Here is a 20773-nt window from a genome sequence, read left to right as displayed (position 1 = left end):
GAACTCAGTAAAAATGAAAATCGTGCCCGGCTGCTTCACCAGAAAATGTAACGAGTACAAGGCAGCGAACACTGAACGGACCAGTTCCGCCACTACACTCAACTTCGTCCTCTTTTTCTTCGGCTCAGAGAGGCCAGCGGCACAATTGCATCAACACATGTAATTTGTCCCTCAGCGCTACTTTTAGTTAGATTGCTTTGTCTCTTGTACTCATCGGGTTAAAATGACTTGGGCGTCACTTCATGGACTTCTGGTAGAGTCGACAGTGTAAAAACATTGCAATTTTACTCTCACTTCTGCAATGTGCTTATTGTTCCATCCAGTTCATTATCTATGAATGAAAGTTATAGTGATCCCTCCTTCCTTGCAGTTTATCGCCTTAGTTACTTTGCAAGGCATCGTCTTTAATGAACCTTTCCTTCTAACAGTAGATGTCAAAGTGTGTAGTTGAACAGCGTCTTCTCACTTTGTGGAAACTTTTTGCATGGTAAATTGACAATTTGGCAGTGAAGGGCACGCAAACACTCATTATTTTGGTAATATACCTGATCTAGTCCATCCAACCTCTGGACTTGGTGAGTAATATTGAAAATCATTCCAGATTTTCACGGAGGGTACTGGAAGAAAAATGTCTTTTTGAGCTCCAAGTAACTTTGTGTTAATTTTGGAATTGTAGGGATGGGAACCACAAACTTTTCGGCTACAAGAGTGGCACGCTATGCTTATACCGACGAGGCTCAGCTTTTTAAACTGAATAAAGAGGGCCTATCGAATGCACTGTGCAATGGAAACCGGTTGTACAATCATATTCAAGTGAACAGCACGCAATTATATAAGAAACACAACACGAAAGAATTTCAAACATTCCATTCCTACTAATTTTCGCGATATCACTATAAAAAGAACCCTTGGAACCGTTTTCATTGGTTGAATTAGAACGCATAGAGCGTCATTAAGATGGGTAATCTGCTCCGTTCCAGCGGGTAATCCTAGAATCCATGAAGTATGTTCTTATCTATGCAAGAACTTACTCGCAGTTCCCCTGTTTGTTTCCTTGGTATTGACTTGTCTTCGTTTCCTGTGTTGGCTCACAGAGTGCAAAAAGTGATTCATTGCTGCTGAACGGAATTTGGAGCGAAAGCTTCGGCTGCGGGCGACCGAGCATTGCAAGCAACATAGCCAGCAGTCTGGTAAATGCAGGAAAGTGTGCCAGCTCTCTATGGAGCACCCACTTTCATACCCGGCGCATGCTATATACCAGCGGACGCTTTCCTGCTCCCCTCCAACCGTTCTCCGTGGCGCAATCCTCATGCGCATTGGAAAAAATACCCTTCACACTTTCGCACTTGCGCGCAATTCTTGTGCGACGCCGCTCCCTCCCCCTGCTCTCTTCTGTGGCTTCACGCAAGCGGATGCATGGTGCATCGGCTCCGTGATTTTTCGCTTGTGTTCGTGGCACAGCAACTCGACCCTTGAAGAAATCAGAGCGACTGCATCACGAAAGTGACCCGACATCTGGAGCCACCAGTTTTATCCAGGTGGGCCCCAATTTCACCGATTAGGGGCTGAGTTTCACCCGTGCATCGCGGCAGCGGCGCTAAGCCTAACGGCTGCGTCGCTCCCCGCCGCTGAGTTGCTCACCCCTTTTCTCCAATATGACTTCTACCTTGCAACGCGGCTATGATCCGTCCGAAATGTCATGGTCCACCATTTCGACGGTCCAAGATACTGGTTCTTCAGTCTCACAGCCCCTTGAGAACGAGAACCTTTTCAAACTTGTACAATGCCGCTTCCAGTCCAGAAGCGGACGCAAGATGGCGGCCGACACGTCCACGGCCTCCCAACCTCAAGCCAACAAGGACGCTGGCACGCAGCCCCACGCCCGTCCGGTCCAAACTGCTGACCAACCGAAAATTGCAGCAGGCATGCAATGGCGTCCACGACCCATGCCACACCCGCACCCCCAAGACATTGTTGTAATCCTCAAGCCCCGCGTCACGGCGAACTTGCGGAGTGTGTTCCAACATGGCGAACTAGGAGCGGCGCTCACCGCCTACCTTGGCAGGCAGGCGGGAGCCACTCTCAATATCATCCCGGCATGGGACCAAAATCTTGTAGTAGTGGGAACCCAGGACCCACCCACAGCGGACTGCCTAATTGACGACTTCAACTTGGATACCGACAAGGGACCCCTCCCTATGCGTGGACATTTGAAACAGACCGGCGAAATCTGCCGAGGTGTGATCTCTGTGGCCAACCAGGAGACAAGCAACACCCTGAAAAAGAAAGTGCAGTGGCGAGCTGGCGAGCTCGCAGAAGTACGCAAGCTGGGAAAGACGAACGTCGCGGTTCTCACTTTTGTGGGGAAGGTGGTGCCGCGTTTTGTGCATTACAATTCGGAACTGGCTGTCGTGCGTGAATACAAGCGTACTGTTCCGGCGTGTGTGAGGTGCGCTACTATCGGGCATCGGGCAGACACGTGTCCTGCCCCGAACCCCTTAAAGTGCGGCCTGTGTGTTCAATGTGTGCAGCTTACTCCAGAAGGTCCAGCTCCACATGAATGTAAACCGTCGTGTGTAATCTGCGGCTTGGCCCACCCCACGGGCTCACAGGATTGCACGGCAAAATTCCGAAGACTTCGGACGCCCAGAAACAAGCCTCGGCAACGTGGCGTCTTGAAAACGGACACACCTAGCAAAAAGCAAGGTCACGCCACTCGCGGAGCCAATGACAGCGCGGAACGCGGCAACCGCGCCGCCGGCTTACGTGACAGTGACGTCAACGATTCTTCCTCCCGTAACCTGACGTCATCGAAAGACAAGAAGAAGGCGCCCCCACCACCTCCAAGCGGCAAGAATGACAGACACTTCCCGGCCCTTCAGACAACCTCCTTGCTTCAGACAAACGGCGCTGCCGGCGCCCATGCTTCCGCGCCGCAACATAAGCAGGTGAGCAGCTGGGCAGGGGTTGCCTCCTCTCCTATCCCTTCCTCACCTTCCTTCCCTCCCACGGTCACCGGCGTAGACGTCGAGAGTCGCAAACAAATCGAGCTGCTCAGGGTACAGAACCAGCAATTGCTCGCTAAAATTCAAAATTTGGAAGCTAAACTCACAGCCGCGTCGAGTCCCCAGAGTTCAGACGCCATGGAGAGTGAGCCGGAGCTGCCGGCCGCGTTCGCGTCAGCTATGGCCGCTATGGAGGTGCGTCTCGCCTCCCAACTGCAAAACATGGTGGAGGCAGCCATGGACCGTGTCGCAGCCAAATGCTCGTCAATGGTTTCTGAAACTGTTTTCAAATATATGCAGGATCATCCCAGAACGAGCCGTCGGGCCGGGAACCTTAAAAACACGTCCCGTCTTACAAAAACAAGCCGTCGAGCAGGGAACCTTAAACATATGTCCCGTCTCTCAAAATACTCCCGAATTATTGCGGATTCGGATAACGAGGACTCCAGCCCCGCACCTACTTCAGGTGCCGCCTCCGGGGTGGCGTCTGTACCAGTCTCACTAAATATCATTCATGGCGGGACAGCCTAACCAGCAGCCCCTCCCCCCAAAATCATGTCAATCATTATTGGTAACGCAACGGAACTGTAGGGGCTTCAGGAACCGCCAAAAACGCGCGAGTCTACGCCTCTACTTCGAAACACTCGAAACTTTGCCCGGTGTGGTCGCCCTCCAGGAGCCAGGAGCGGCGGCCAAATTAACTACACGACGTTCCAGCGAGACCCCTCGTCCTGTCTGTTCGTACACAACATGGTGGAGGCAGCCACAGAAGTGGATCTACATCTAACACTTCCTTATTCGTATGTCATGGTAACGATCTTACCCTTCCGCCGCTGAGATCCTCCCATGCACATACTGAACATATACTGCTCCCCCAAACTAAAGCAAGTGACGTTCGCAGACATCTTTAGCCGTGCGCTGAAGACAGCGGGTCGAGACCCCTCCTGATATTGGGTGACTTAAATGCCCCCAGTCAGCTGGGGGGGTACCGTAAAGAGGAGGTGCGAGGACGCAAACTGGCGCAACTTGTGTCCACACTGGGCCTCACCCTCCACACCGACCCTGTTTACCCAACACGCGTAGGTATCTCCGTGACGCGGGACACTTGTCCGGATCTTACCTTCACTCGCAACATACGACACGCAGACCGGGTTAACACCGAGGAAACCCTCGGCAGCGACCACTGCCTTCTTAATACCATGATCTACACACGCCCCCTCAAGCGTCATACAACACAAGCCCACATCCCTAATTGGACTACCTTCCGACAAAACTTTCCCGCCACTACCAACATTGCCATAGCAGAGCTAGGGTACACCAACTGGTCCTGGTCACTGATGTCACACCTTCGCACACATGAAACGCAGATCCAGCTCACATAGGCAATAACGGACGTAGATAGTCACCTCATTCACCTCTGGGAAGCTCGCCGCAGCCTTACACGCCGCTGGCGTCGCCAGAAACACAACCGCAAACTTAAAGAACGTATTGCCGATATCACCCACCGAGCCGCCGAGTACGCGGCCCAGCTCGCTGACTCGAACTGGGTGGATCGTTGCAATACAGCGGCCCGACAAATGTCTAGCCGTAATACATGGAGGCTATTTCGAGCTCTCATCAATCCTACGCAGACTCGCACCGAAACCCAAAAACATTTACACCGAGCAATCCACTCCTTTAAAGGCAACACTATGCAGCTGGCACAATCGCTCCGGGACCGCTACTTGTGCACAGCTCAAGACCCCCGAGGATTGATCTACTCCTACGCAGGCAAGGAGAACTCGGGGCTGGACAAACCTTTCCAGCTTCACGATCTTCGGGCCAGTCTAGTCAAAATGAAGAGAGGCACCGCGCCGGGTCGGGACAAGGTCACCGTCAAGCTTTTGGCGAACCTGCCTGACTCGACGTACCAGTGCCTACTCGAATACATTAACGCAATCTGGACAGGGGAAACCCCTTTACCCATCGATTGGAAAACGGCACTTGTGACTTTCATCCCGAAAGCTGGCAAACCAATAGACACGGATAACCTCCGCCCCATCTCTCTTACCTCCTGTGGGGGCAAACTAATGGAGATTATGGTGCGCGATCGGCTATCCGAGTATCTTGAACACAGGCACACTTTCGCGGACACCATGTTCGGATTTCGCCCACACAGATCCGCACAGGATGTCCTTCTCCAACTTAACAGAGAAATTCTCAACCCATTCGATCGCCCCCACAATGACCGGGTTGTACTCGCCCTCGACTTAAAAGGCGCTTTTGATAACGTCACACACGAAGTCATACTGACCCATCTAAGTGAAACACACTGTGGCAGCAATACATTCAATTATATAAGACAATTCCTTACAGACCGACAATCATACATCCAAATACAAGACAAGGAGCACGGACCATTTATGCTCGGCACGCGGGGCACACCTCAGGGCGCAGTTCTCTCCCCGCTGCTTTTTAACATTGCCATGATGCATCTGCCGGCCCTGCTGGCTGAGGTCGGAGGCGTGCAGCACGCGCTCTACGCCGACGACATCACCCTATGGGCAACGCAGGGCAGTGTGGGCGACATTGAAACCTGCCTGCAAACAGCGGCGAGCATAGTGGACCGCTATGCCCTGCGCTGTGGTCTTCCATGTTCCCCCCAGAAATCGCAGTTTGTGCACCTCCGCCCCTCTCGGAGATGCAGTACACAAATCTCGCTGTCGCTTGCGAGCGGTCCAATTCATGACAAAAGAGATCAGAGTACTCGGTCTCTTCATCCATCACCAAAGACGCCCCGACACAACACTAGCCAAGCTCCGCCTGGTGGGGGACCAGGTGGGCCGTATGGTCCGCCGGGTGTCTAACAAACGCGGGGGGTTGCGATGTAAGGATGTCTTGCGGCTGGCAAACCCCTTCGTAACCAGTCGAATCCTGTATTCGACTCATTACCTCCACTTGCGGAAGCACGAGGAGGATACCTTTAGGTGATCCTCCGAAAAATCATGAAACGTGCCCTCGACCTCCCAATCTCCACCTCCAACGGCCGGCTCATGGCCCTAGGGGTGGTGAACACTTTCAGGGAGCTTCGGGAAGCACATTTGATGAACCAATATACCCGCCTCACACAGACAGTGTCGGGTCGGCGCCTTCTTGCCCGGCTGTACATTCAACATAAACCATTCACAGAGGAGAGGCTCCGCATCCCAGAACTCTGGAGACGCGCCCTCAGAGTGCGACCTCTCCCTGCCAACATGTGACGAGAAGACCATAATGGGCGGCGCCTCGCGTGGGCGGAAGCCTTGGCCCGCCATTATGGCAACAAATCAGGTGTGTTCTACGTGGATGTCTCGGGCCCCCATTCGGGGGACTGGTACACGGCCGCTGTCGTTCACAACGGGAACACAGTCGATGGCCTTACATTCAAGGCCAAATCTATAACACACGCTGAAGAGGTAGCCATTGCACTCGCCGCCTCAGACCACACTTCTAAATATATCATCACCGACTCACGAGGGGCTTGCCGGAACGTCGCCCAAGGGTGGACCACCCCCTTAGCCTATAGAATATTTCAAAATTGCTGTCGGGACACGGACCCCGCGTGCCGATATCTCGTCTGGGCTCCTAGCCACCAGGGTCTTGCAGGGAACGAGGCAGCTGAAGCAGCCGCCCGCGTCGAATCGGCTGAGTACATCGATTCCAATCCGGCCTACACATTCAAAGATATTGTAATTTTTTATCAAAAGCGCATCGCAAATACCCTAACCCCTGCAAAGGGTTCGGAAAAGCGAACGAGAGGCTGCTCCTGCGCCTCTTCACTAACACAGTGCTGTGCCCGGCAGTACTTAAACATTTTGACTCACAATTCACTGGACAGTGCCAGTACTGTGGGGAAGTGGTTGACACCTACCACATGGTATGGGCCTGCCACCAAAACCCATCCCTTCCCCCATCCCTAACCCTTCCCGGGAGGACTGGGAGGCGACCCTGCTCGGCTGCTGCGACCTACAGGCCCAAAGGGCCTTAACGCGGCGTGCGCGGGCGGCGGCAACCGCCAATGAGGTCCCTGACTAGGGTCTCCACCCAGTATTATAAAGCCGAAGCCCTTAAGGCTCCGCGTCAAACCTCCCATTATGAAATAAACGTTTTCACCACCACCACCACGTGCGGGATTAATCACCGGGTCACCCACAAAACGTTTGCGTAGGCGTAGTGAGGCTGCATAACGAGACACGCTAAGTCACGAGTCGGCACCGCGATGGTGAACGGCGCGGCGCAGCGACGGAACGCATGTGAAACGGTGTAGCTGGTTGCCATAGTTACGGTGCATGAGTAGTTATGGCCCCGGACAGGCATGACTAAACTCAGTACTACTAGCCTAGTGTAGCGTTCGCTACAAATTTCTTTCCAGAAGTATCCTTGCGTCAATGTTACAGCCTCGTTGGCGCTTGCATCCAGAACGTATTTGTGGGCTTGGTGGTGAAACATCTTGTGAAGAACAGTGCAAACACAAACAACACACTGGAGGAGAAGACGCTTAGAAATAAATTGCCTTCAAAATATCCTGGCAAGCGGGCAGCAGGTTTCAGTTGTGGAGACTATTAGGATCCTGGGCTTACATCTACAGGCGAATGGCAAGAATACAGTTACCACCAAAAAGCTGGAAGGCTATGCCATGCAGACTTTGGGTCTCTTGAGGACAATCTCAAGTAAAAAAGGGGGTCTTAGAGTTAAAAGCTTGAATAAATTTGTTCAGGCCTTTATACGAGTGTGTGAACTATGCGACGCCTTACTTGAACTGGCTCACTTACATGTGGTTACTTTTCTTGCACTACCATGTCGACCCAATTGGCCCTAAACTTCCCCCTGTTGATTTTTGTGTAGTGTGTGTGTGTTTGCAATTGCGCTGTTCACAAGATGCTTGAGCCAGCCATAAATTCGTTTAGTGTAACGATTGCGGCGTTTCGGCAGTAATGGCACAACTATTTGTCGACGTCAGTACTAAGCAGAAATGAACCCTGATGACAGTGCTCGCGCCTTATTGGTTTTAAGGGGGCATACTTAAGTCTACGTGCAACCGAGTAGCGGCTCCGTCATGGATCAAATCAGCGGCACTTTGTCCTGTGTGCATTCCTCCTGGGGACCGCAATTCTCTGACGTATCATGTGGGCTCATATTTCCGCAGCTTCCTTAGAGACTTGAACATCCAGTGAGCTGTATGTGCACACGTTGTGGTGATAGATGCACAGGGCTGTGTCGCCCTCATGTAAGTTTATGGTTCTCGCTCTTGAAAGCTTGGACATCCAGAGGCTTCGATTATTCACACGTGGTGGTAGATGCACTGGGATGTGTCGCCCTCTTTATTCTTATGCTCCTCGCTCTTGGCCACGCAGTGCCTTTATGCCTGAGTGAGCAGATCCCCATTGTACAGCAATATTCAGGTTCAGATAATTATTAATCGGTCCGCAGGAAAGAGAAGATGCAGTATCTGTCACACTTGCTACGTGGACACGCGAACCGCCCCATAAGGTAACGAAGGAAGGTGGGAGAGAAAGCTTATAGAGGCAAGGAAATGAAATAGTGAGGGTAATGGCGTAATTTCGACTAATGTGCCTTGTGTAGGTACGTTACACCAAGGCACCCTAATTTCGACAACATGGGGATCTTGGCTTCTTAATGGGTTTTGTAATCCCAGAGCGACTGAGACGATGGCCATTGTTTAGCCGTTATGCAAAAACAAATGGGTACTGAATAGGCTGTCAGGGCTTTGTAGGTTAGATGGAATGAAGGAAGGGTCTCGGGGAGCAGAAACTATAAAGCGAATAACCAAAACTTCGAGTCTCACAGGAGAACACATATCTAGCTTACGCGAGGGCGACCACTTTATTGCTTTAGTAAAGAGCCTTATCTTTGAGACATTATTACGCAGGCCGCTTTACTGTTAGACTGCAGGATAGTCAGCCAAGATGTATCTAATTGGTTTATGAAAACAAAACTCATATTGAGAACACGAAGATATGAATGCTTCGAGCACCTCCGAGAAAATACTCATGGAAAGGCTAACAGAGTCCTTACCTTCATGATTACCTAGAAATACAAGTTCAATGTGAATAAAACCTCGCATGCTTTAAAAAAAGCAGACTGAAGGGGGATCTAGCTACAGGAAATAATAATGTGTACGCGCGAAGTTCAAGAGCCACAATACATCAACAAGATATCCAATAATAGCTAGTTTCGCACCGATCCATATAGAGCTCAAGTTAATAGCGTCCCTTCTATTATCCCGCGTTATCATCAATAGTTAGTATCATTTATCGAGAAGCAACTCGATGTTCCCACGAGAAGGCCTGCATACATTTATACAGCAGCCGAATGAGAACAATATTGAGAGAGCTAACTGGAGACTTTTTGCATATCGTTCTAGCCACGAAAGAGGAAGTTAGAAACCCTTCATTACGTAGCAAATAGTAAGGCGTAGGTAACTTCATATGAGTTCAGTGCGGTGGTATAACAACTGATAAGGTGCCCAAACGAAGGCACTCTTTCTTGATTAGTGACATATTGGAACAAAAAAGGACACTTATATGGTACATAATTTAACTAAGGGAATCTAAACTGCGACACATACGAGTTCGTAAAGTCAGCTGTGTTGCATGAGCGTATCTGGGTTGTGTCTCTTCTAAATAGTGAAGAATTTACACTAGGGACCTGCAAAAGTTGCCTTTAGTAACAGAGTGTCTCTTGTAACCATGTCTCTTGTATGCAATGTTCCACGCAATTTCTCACCACTTCAAGGATAACAAAATTTTAAAAGTATAGTAATATTGTCGTAATCCCGGGAAATAAAGATTAGTGGGGTTCCACATCGCTCACACCTAGTTTATGAAGCGTCATCTCATTTAGGGTTGTTTGGTAATGACTGCTGATTGCAGTAATTGTATATCGTTCTTGTAAGCGTTTGTATAAGTATCTGTGATATTTTGCTTCTAAAGCCCGGTCTGGAGCTCATTAAACTAATCTGGGTGTCAAGAAGCGGAAACTAGCTTTGCAGGTCTGATCTATTCCGGTTCTGCGCTTGTATTCAACCACTTCCAGGTCTGTGGTATTGCAATCTGCCACGCTGCAGCATATTCTGAGTTCCGTTTTTAACGAAGAGGTGCCCGTGTTTCCACGAAGGCCGTTAATGAAGATTGTGTGGAAAGTGCGAACGCAGCAGACAGTAAAATTCCTAGATGAAAGCACACGTTGGAGAAAAACAGGTGTCACCTGCTATGTTGGCTTCATATCGCTCGTCTGAAAAACCACGCAATGCACATAAATACGTCCCTTGTCTCAAACGAGGAGAAACGGCGAGATAATGTTTGGCGCTTCCTTACAAGGCGGGGTGCCTTGTAAGCAAGCGCCAAACATTATCTCGCCGTTTGGTTGCGACCTCTCTAGAGCTAGGAATCCACGGATGATTGCAGCTGAGCTTGGCACTGTGGCTAGGCCTAGCGCATCCAGTATCAAACTGGCAGAGATAGCTTTGCTGGTGTTTGTTGCGGCAACACCAGATCTGAAAGACACCTGGACCTCAGGCCCAGGAACACTTTTGGGTTCACGGTCAATCGTCAGCGGCCCCCATCCCACATTCCCGAAATGCCCAACAGGTCAGTCAGCCATCTGCTCACCGGAATGACCACGCCACTGGCCCCCCAGTCTAAACGCCATCATCAGCATCATGAGGAGTCAACCTCTCCAATGTACTTATCATGACCATTAACCGTGATAGAAAGCTCCTTGCCTCCCACAAGCGCCTTACGGATGACAGTCAACCGATTCCTTCAAGTCATAGCTCTTACGGCAAGCGATCCTGTCCTGTAACCGAGAACCTGCATGCCCTTGCCCTATGATCGACATCTTATAAAGTAACTGTAAAGCTTTGAACAGCAACAACCTCACGAATATAGCAAACAGGATTCTCTAGCTAAATTCGATGCCTGCTTGGAACCAGACATTTTCGGGTCTTCACGGCCATGAGGAAATCGAATACAATTGCTGTGCAGCTCCCGACCCTCACTGCTGTCGAACGACTGCGAGCTCTCAAGAGCATTTCACTAATAAGTGAGATCTCAATGCCTCTCCACGTGCATTTTGTTGAAGTTTTCAACTTGCAGCATTGCGTCTTTTACAACGTCGAAGTCAAAGAGCATGAGTCTCCACTTCAGCATGAGATTTACTACCCCATACACCGTCTCAACCCAGGCGCTTGGAAAAAGGTGGCCCTGCATGGTCACTTTTGTATAAGGCGGCAATCGCTTTTACAAAAACGGCACAGTAATTTATGTATGCTGCCCACACTTGGTTTTCTGGGCCAAATGTGGGCAGCCCTATTTGGCCCACAGGGGTACGAATGAGGACCGATTATGACAAAATTTGGCAGCACTCCCGGGGACCCTCTGGGCCCTAGTTGCAAATCCAGAAGAGGATTCACATGGGCTGCTCTATTGGTATAGCATGGGCCCTCACTTAAGCCCATTAGCAAACACATATTTATCTAGGTTGGCAACCGCTGGAGACAAAATTCTTGCAGTAAGCCCAATTTGTCTGCCTTTCATGCACCACTCTACAGAAAGCCTGAGTGTAAACTTCCGAGTTTGCCAATTCACAATTCAGTGTCAGCGACTGTGTGGCTCTCTAAGATAAAAAGCAAGCTATTCAGATTTTGGTGTTAATTACTAGCATTCCTCCTAAAATAAGCGAATGCCTTATGGACGCCAGTTGGTGAGGGCAGTTAGGACGTTTTTTGTTATCAATCCCAGCTTCCACACTTTCCAAAAGCAGAATGTCAGAGCCTTCAGGCAGTGAACCAAGAGGCTATGAGGACTTTCTAAGAGAATGCGCAGCTCAACACCACAACTTAAGGCCAGTCTGTCGCACTCGACGCGAGCACGGATGGCTTTTGCAACTAGACTCTTTATCTTTTCGCTGACAGCGCCAGATATTCTTCCCTGGAAGTTTGCGCAGCTGTGTGAGGACATGCTAATAGATTATCGCCGACTAACGTCGATCAACTAAGTATGGCCGATTCGGCAGATTGTGACAGCCATAGAGTATCCTGCATGAAGGTTCCATTGTTGAATACGTGGCCGCAAGTGTCGAATGGGGTGAAGCAAGAACAGCAGTCTATTTTAGTGCAGCCATGGCCTTAAACGGCGCCCGAAATGCGGCTTGGAGAAAAAGTCGAATGCAAGCCGATCATAAAGGGGATCATCCTGAGTATTCGAGTCAGATTTGGAGCTTTGCTTGGAACCGATAATTTGCAATTTTAAAACGTTGTACTGGTGGTGTGCGACACACCGCCATGCGGAAGTATCCCCCCTCCCCCCCTACTTGGCGCGCACTCTTATTGGCCACTCCCATGTTAGGCCAGCGGGACGAGAGGTGATTAGGAGCCATTGCGACTTGTTTGCTTCTTTTTTTGCGCGTCGGCGTAGATTGTGTGGAAGGGCAGAGGAGAAGCCTCAATTTCTGTTGCCTTACCTTCAGTGCTAAGGACGCTGTCTTAAATATTTTTGAGCTGCAGAAAACATTAAAAGATACGTATTGCTAGTGGGCATTCTATAATTCTAGTAAATGGCTTTTAGTGGGCACTTTTACCAGACTTGCACGTTTAAACAAACGAAACCACCTGCATTATTTGTTGCTAAGCTCGTTGCAGTACGAGCGGCACTTCACTCCAATGCCGCCACAACAATGCCTCCTGCATCCACTGTCGCCCTGCAAGCAGTTCGGTTTCTGTGACGTGTCACCGCTGCCCAGGAATGAGTCAGGACACCCACCAGCTGGCGGCTAGTATCCCGCATTATATACGTATCGAGTGCGTTCAACGGGCCCTAATGCATTCTCAAACATTATGCATATATAGCGAACTGCATCGTGAGACCAGGCTTATCATTGCCTCAGCTCCTTGATGGGGACAACACTACTCTCCTTTCACCAAGGCAGTAAGACTCCTATCACCTCACATGCGTTCTTTTTCTTCAGTGGGCGGTAAACCTCTCCGCGGTCGCACCCATGCAGATGAAGTTGGGCGTCACAGGATACGGATCGGAGTTACCCTCGATGCTCCCATCACTAGGATGAGGTTTAGTATCCGGCATTTGTATAGTGGAAATCACCAAGACGAAATGGGCATGGGCAAGAGATGTAGTGCGAAGAGAAGATAATCGATGGTCGCTTAGATTAACAAACTGGATTCCAAGGAAAGGAAAGCGCAGCAGGGGGCCGCAGAAAGTTAGGTGGGCGGATGAGGTTAACAGGTTCGCAGGGGTCCAGTGGATGCAGCTAGCACAGAACCGGTTAAGTGTATAAATATGGGAGAGGCCTTCGCCCTTCAGTGGGTATAGTCAAGCTGCTGCTGGTGATGATTTATATATGAGCCCAGGATCTCCGATATGCAAATGCGCAATTATTAAAGTCAACACTGTGCACATTCTCTGGGCCTGCCGAGAACTGAGACCGAGCCAAATTAGGTACCTGATGGTTGCGGGTCTTTCAATGAAGACTCCATTTAATATATCCCCTTAACGCAGGGATCGTATCATAACTCACTCCTGGACTTCATAAAATGAGCGAACCTCTTTCCATTATTTCAATGATTTCTTCATTCTTCAGTGCATAATGCTTCGTTACCTAGAGTAAATATTGTAATTCATAAAAAGCACTCGAGTGCAGACTGCGTAGGATTCTTCCTCGTTTCAAACAAAGCACATTAAAAATACAAAGCTCCAGCATCACTCACTTCTATAAGCACACAATAATAAACCATAATATCCTGTATTACGACTAATCTGACAGCGGACTCGCTGGAAGCCTTTTGTAACGCCTGTTCCGTACGACTCAAAGCATGTCCCCTCCTTGGCTGATCATCTATCTATCCACTTTCGAACGCAAACAGTGCACATTAAAAAGCACATTTTCGCTCCAACCTTGTCTCTACTTTAAAATACGATATCTGATAATATATATTGTTACGTCAATTAGATTACGTCGCGAAGAGTTGGACATTACGGAGAGGAGGAGATGGTAGCGACTAGGACTCGGACAGTCCTGACTGTTCCTGGCTTTCACGCATTCACTGCCTATTTTGCAAAAATATGAGCTGTGGTTTAACTCTAGTTAACCATAGTTGAATTGCGATAGCAACGGCGGAAGCTTATTTTGCCTGCTACATTAGTCCTCTATCACGCCCTATCAGTGTAAGGTGCTATATTATTGGGGATATTTATTTTATTTAATCATACTGCAGGCCAATATGTTGGCCCAAGCAGGAGGGGCAATACAACAAAAATATTGGAATATAAACCAATACAGAGCAAAAAGGAAAAAAAAATTAGGACAAAAGTTTAACTCTGGTCACTGTAATGAAATGGGCAAAATTAAAGAACACAGTTCAACTCAAGGAGCATTTGTTTCAAAAAGACATTCCAGTTCTTTTAGGAAGTCGTTTGATGCATAAACATTTGGTGGCAGTTCATTCCAATCGTTCACAGTTTTAGGGAAAAAACAGTTCTTATAAGAGTTTGTTTTCGCGAAAATTGGAGCTAGCGTGTGAAATAGCTCTTCCTACAAGAGTATAAAGCTGGAGCGTAAGCTACCAGCCCACATATGAATGAGAAGGGTTCAATGCTGCTGAAACGAATGTGGAGTGAAAGCATTAGCTGGCGGTGACCAAGCGTTCTGCTTCTTTTTCTTCTTTTTCTCGGCTGTTCACGGGTAAACGTGGCCTTTCCCGCGACGACGCGATGGGCCGAAACCTGGCGCAGTATTGCTATCGCAATAATAAATTCATTACCGTAAGAATTTGTTGGAGGTGCGGTGTATTCAGAGAATGGTGCTCAGATGCATTTGCGGTGATGCCCTTGGCGCCTGGTAATGTTCAACGGTCAAGATTACTGACGCACAATACCATGGCTTTGCTGAATCCAGGAAGGAATGCAGGACGTACTCGCATAATATGGAAACGCCATTTTCTGGACGTTAGTTATGGTTTTGATTGACTGGCAAACAGGGGGGAAAGATCTGACTTTTGAAAGCTCCCGATTTCAACTCGGGGCTATCATGGCGGAGGCAGCTTCAGCGTGGCTGACGTAGAGCTCCAGTGAGACTCCAGTCGTAATGCATTTGCACTGCCACTGCGACGAGCTAGAAAAACACCAATATCTGAGGACTGCGTGGCGGGCCTCAAGCGCTGAGTTGAAGAGGAATGCCTTGCGTTCTCGGGTTGCTTTCGCCAGGTAGACTACCGAAAGCGTTTACACATACATTTGTACTGCACTCCGTCAGCTCTTTGGCGGTCTACTGTCTAATGAAGTCTCTGACGCCATTAGCCATTACGTTGTGCAGAAACAGTGGTGGACTCTGTTTGGTCAAACAAGCGAGCACTTTAACGCAGCAGTAGCTTTCCACCAATTTAGTGTAAGCAAACATAATAAATTAAGCTGGGTTAAATTAACAGAATAGATTAACATAATAAGTTGCGTTAAAGATCACTCAGTATGCCCCGTGTATAGCATAAAAGGGTCATGGGAAACACATAATACAAATTCCTAAATTTTTCGTTGACAACATGCTTGCCCAGGTAATGCACTTGTTGGAATGGTAAAAAATGAAAGAATGCGCCAAAAGTGTGATCATGCGAGTCACCCTTTGTCGAATGTCCACGAGGCGAATGAAACTACGCAAATGCTCTCAAAACACCATGGTGAATCTCTGTTAACTAATGATTATAAGAGGCATTTCTCTTGATAACATTTGTTTATAACCTGAAGGCGTCGCCACAGCTCGGGCAGATCCCGCGTTCAGCGAACATCTGGGAATGTTGCATGGCGCACCGGTTCTCATGAAATCAACAACGATTAATGTAACCTACGACTATGTAAGTATTGGCTATACTGACAGATCGTGAGCCTTTTGGACCCTCCGACTTCGCTTTAAGAAGACTAAGCAATATATACGTTCAGAGGATGTAACTATTGCAGCGCATAATCGTAAAGGGCTACACGGGGATAAAGATCTAGCAGTTATAATTACAATACATGTTGAAGATAGGTTATAAGCCGCGCGTTCTTCATCCGCATGTTCAATCAGTGCAATCAAATGTTCCCCCATTATGGTAACCTATGAGTTACGTGTGGGACAAGAAGAAAATTGGCTTGAACTTAGCAATACGATCGAAAGCTGCGTTAAGCATGATTGTGCGCATTTCTACAATGTTGCACACGGTTTGCCGGCTAGATGTAAATAAACCGAAGCTCTGCCTTGAAATTAGACGCGATAGCCCGTGTAACATCACATTCCCACTTAGTGATTACTTTCATAATTTTTGGCTAGTTTTTGGAAAATTAAAGCGCCGTATCTGTTTCAATTTCGGTTGGAGACCTACATTAGATTCACACACGTTAAAAACACCGTATTCCATTGTTTTTAATATGACAAAATATATATGGTGCACAACATCTGAGGGGTGGCTATATTTGGTCTGGCGTCAGCGATTTACAGCTGAATGATCAAAACCTGCACTGAACTGGTTCTTAGATAGTTCTGCAATGACCAGAGCAGCACCCGTGCTTATATCCGGTAAACGGTGAGTCGCGCGGTTAGGCGCACCTGTCCAGCAGGTGTCACGCCTTTTTACACTTTCTTTACGCGAAATAACACCTTGATCTTTGCATGGGCGATGTGGATCTTTCCCTCAAAGTGACGAACCCAGATCACGCGTTTATCGATATGCAATACAAGAGACAATTAAAATGATCATTTCAATATGCCTTCATTCCGTCTATCTCTCATTGTAAGGATATGGTGCCGATATTATCTGCATACAAATTTAGGAAAATGTTCGGTGTGAAGGGTGAGAATCGTCAAGATTATAAAGTCAAAAGATAAGAAATATCTAACAGAGAGCCGCATAAAATAACGAGTACATATTGTAAACAATAGATTTCCTTCCGTGTCCTGGGGAGCCTTCAACGCGTCAAGTCACTGTTGATTCCAACACAGTATCGAGTTTTCCAGCATTGACACAACTGCAGAATCAATTGTAGATTTTTCGTCACTGTTTTACTTATACGATGCAATATAACCTTTCTCTTCACGCAGTGCGATCTTAACAAAAGGAGACACAAATGCGGCGTAGGATGTAGGTGCGTCCCTTCAACTGTTGGGGCACCAGGATTGGGAATATGCCGACCTACCAGTGGAGCAAGACTTCAAGGACATAATCGTCCGAGGCAACCTGTTCAGAGCCTGTATTAGCAACCTCAAAACAGCTTGTATAGCTTAATAAAAGCAGCACACTTCCACAGCTGTGTTGTCTGAATTTCTTATTAGAATATATTATTGCTGGCAGTTTTGTTCTGTATTTTCGGTGAAGTGATCCTCAAAAAATGCCTCCTAACACGACGTCGCACTCTTACTAAGATTTTAAGCAAGGGGGGCTCATTGTGGCATATTGCGCTTATAACTTCGCTAAAAGTGCCATTTTGATACAAACTATAGTCGACGACGAAGCGAAGACAATCAGTGGCTAGTTGACGTAGACAATGAAGTGGTTGCAATACCCGTTACAATATGAAAGAAACTAGATGTGCATCCTTTCACTCGTGTTCGTCAACATAAATTGATTGCCTGAGGTCAGAGATTTTACCATATGAGTAGGATTTTGGTCATTGTGTTCGCGATATTCCAAAAGCAACTCCTGCACTGCAATAAATATTTTTTTTTTTAATTGCGCAACATGTTTAGCGTGGGTCTTTTCTGAAGTCTAAAAGCCTCCTCAAAAGAGGAAGTATTCAAGTCCCAAGGCACTAAATAGTGCCGTGGAGTGATAGAAATGAATTTAGAGAATGATTAATAATCCTAATAAGGCTTATGGGAACTCTACTGATGATTCTGTGAGTATGCACTGCACACTGTATATCTTAAATTTTCACAGTTGCACAGCGCTTGTGTCTGCCGTTTTTTGTATGTATCTCGTCTTGCTCGCATCGTTCTTCTTTGGTTAAAGTCTCAGGTTTCTCGGGGAAAAACGACTAAGAAATTATTTGCGGGTTTTGGTCACTCGATTCGCGAAGAGCTTGCCCAAAAAGTTTAAAGGGAAACTTTCAACTTCTTGCGAAGCAATTTCCGACAACAAACCCCCATCCACCATGCAAATAGCAGTAATAATGCATATGAATGATAAAGAGGTGTAGTGCATTTACTTCCGTCTAATGTCTTCGAAGCTAACATTAGTGTTTCAATTTTCATTACCCGCCTATGACGGCACACGTAAAATGTGAAATCATTATGTGGTATGTGATACAACATTGCCGACAACTGTCGTGTGCGTTGTGCAGGAAATAAAAGGACGAGCGTGCATCTGGCGTTTGATGCTTGGCCGATAACTTGGATTGCAGGAATTGAGGTGATGGGACCTGTCAATTACCAGCCGCTACAACAATGCTCGAGAGCTGTGTTACAAACAAACAACAGCTCATGGCGTAGTGGAATATAACCGGGCGCCCCGATTGCATCAACGTAATTAAAATCCATTAGAAGTACCTTTAAAAGGGAAACCGGCTCGGACTCTAATGACAGAAACCAAGTTCCACCACAAATATTGCCACGAGACACATCATACGACAATACAGTTCTCCTCTTGCAGTCTTGTGTGACTGTGGATTGCAGCAGGTACTTCCGGACACTCTTCGAAATTTGATTGGTCCTCTAGACGGCTGGTAGACGCATAAAAGTGGTTTATCTGGATTATCTCGAATGCTTTATTTTTTAGCCCTTGGCTAAAGTTAGCTTGGACACTGCCTATGTGTAATTGCTCTGTTAAGTCAAATAACTAAAAGAAAGATAATTCAGAAAAATGAGCTTCAAAAAGTCAAAATGCTCAGGTTCGAAATTCAGTGCTTGTTGAAACTAACAGAAAACTTAGTAATTGATCAAATAGGTGAAATAAGCAGAGAGATAAAATACAAAAAAGGTGGTTAGTCACAATGCTCACAATGAAAAGCCAATATTTATGATGCTAATTAAGAACATGAATTGTGTGTAATTGATCTAATATTTATTTTAAATAATAAAAGATGACCGTGACAGTTTCTTAAAGCAGTGTCTCATGTGCTTCCTGCTACCATGAACGTCTTCTGCTTCATATCTGTACTTTTCGTCGGGCGGTATACTTTTGCTAAATACCCTATCTTGCTGCCTGCCTTCAGAATTAGCATCATAATCAAAATTTATTAAAAGAGCAGTGATTGGATACATACATTTGATAAATACAGGAGGAGGACCTAACGCCAGAGTCTGTACAGGGGACATCCTTTTGAAAGCATGCACATATGATTGCATAGAAGCAACTGCAGGTGAAAACTGGAGCCGTTCTAATGTGAATATATAATATGGAGAAATACAGGATGACACAAATATAAACGCAACATAATTTAAGAACATGTTACATAAATGCAAAGGCAAAGAAAAAAAAATTCAGTCTGTGAAATGCATGTTCTTATAAATGAAAAGAAAAAAAATATTTATGACAATAAAGAAAGTACGAAAACTACGCTTGAATGTATGAATGTTAGATGATTGCTTTGTACTGAACGGTAATGAACTGCACATAAATTAGGCAGATTAATTAACTATGAATTTGCCGTAATTAGTTCTCGGTTTTTGGTAGTAAACATTCTTTTGGCATGAAAAGCGAGTGAATTTTTGTTGCGGGAACTGGGTATTGTTAATTAATGAAATGGAAAGTGATGATTCATGAACCTAAATATCAAAACGTCAAGAGAATAACGGTGCATGGATAAGGCCCCTAGAATGTTATGAGCCTGAAGTAGGGGTGCAGCACTGCACAAATGGCTATTACACGTATTAATGCGTATAATTTGATTTTGTATGTTTTTTAGCAATGCTATGTGTGTTCTGTATGTTTTTCCCCAATACGAAATACAATAGTTAATGAGACTATGGATAAAAGCATAGCAGAGCGAAATGAACGCGTGAAAATTAAAGTAATTTCGCACCTTAATAAACACCCTTATGCCATATGCTGATTTTCGGTAAGGCAGCTTATATGTAATGTTAAATTTTGAGTGGCAGTCAGGAATTATGCAAAGAAACATCGCATGTTATTCACAAAGAGTATGTGTGATTTGAGGGGAATATGTAGAGATGCAGGAATAGTCTTGTGAGGAGACCAGAAGATGACAAAGCTAGATTTAGAGGCAATAATAGTAAGCATGTTGTTTCGACACCAGTTCGCTAAGTTTGCTGCATCAGTATCCAGTTTATGTGTGAAAAATCTAGGCACGTACGTGTCAGATGGTAGTATCGTAGTATCCTCACCCTATAATATACTTTCACAAGATTTAAGGTACGATGGCAGATAATTAATTTATGTTAGGAAAATAAGAGGTCCAAGGATGAAACAATGCGAAATGCGAACATTAGTAGTATTCGGTGTAGAGTAAATATCAGAGATGCAAATCTCTTTGATTCGGTTAAGTAGGTAGCGGCGAATAAAAGGCAGTGCGGGACCAGTTACCCCAAAGCATTTAATTTATCGAAAAATATGCTGTGATTAATTAAATGAAATGCCTTCGACAGGTCAATGAATTATGCGCCAGCTAATTGCTATATTAAATACCTTCTTTACTTTTGTCTGTTAAGGAAAGTAAGGCTAATTAGTTGAAGAACCAGACAGGAAACCGAACTGATTAGAACTTATGATGTCAAACTTTATAGATAATTTG

General features: G+C 46.6%; 1 long non-coding RNA gene across 1 annotated transcript in view; it reads left to right on the top strand.

Moving 5' to 3' along the window:
- Positions 1-17351, top strand: part of LOC146192292 (uncharacterized) — a 38865-nt gene extending 21514 nt beyond the window's left edge. The window contains exon 3 of the long non-coding RNA XR_014706391.1: positions 17127-17351. This is a non-coding gene — a long non-coding RNA (uncharacterized LOC146192292). The remainder of the gene's footprint in view (positions 1-17126) is intronic.
- Positions 17352-20773: the final 3422 nt, after the last annotated feature.

This window comes from Amblyomma maculatum, chromosome 4, assembly GCF_055883805.1.
Source record: "Amblyomma maculatum isolate TAMU_Amacu chromosome 4, ASM5588380v1, whole genome shotgun sequence".
Lineage (NCBI taxonomy): Eukaryota > Metazoa > Arthropoda > Arachnida > Ixodida > Ixodidae > Amblyomma > Amblyomma maculatum.
Note: the sequence above shows the minus strand (reverse complement) of the source record. Positions and strands in the feature narration are given on the sequence as shown.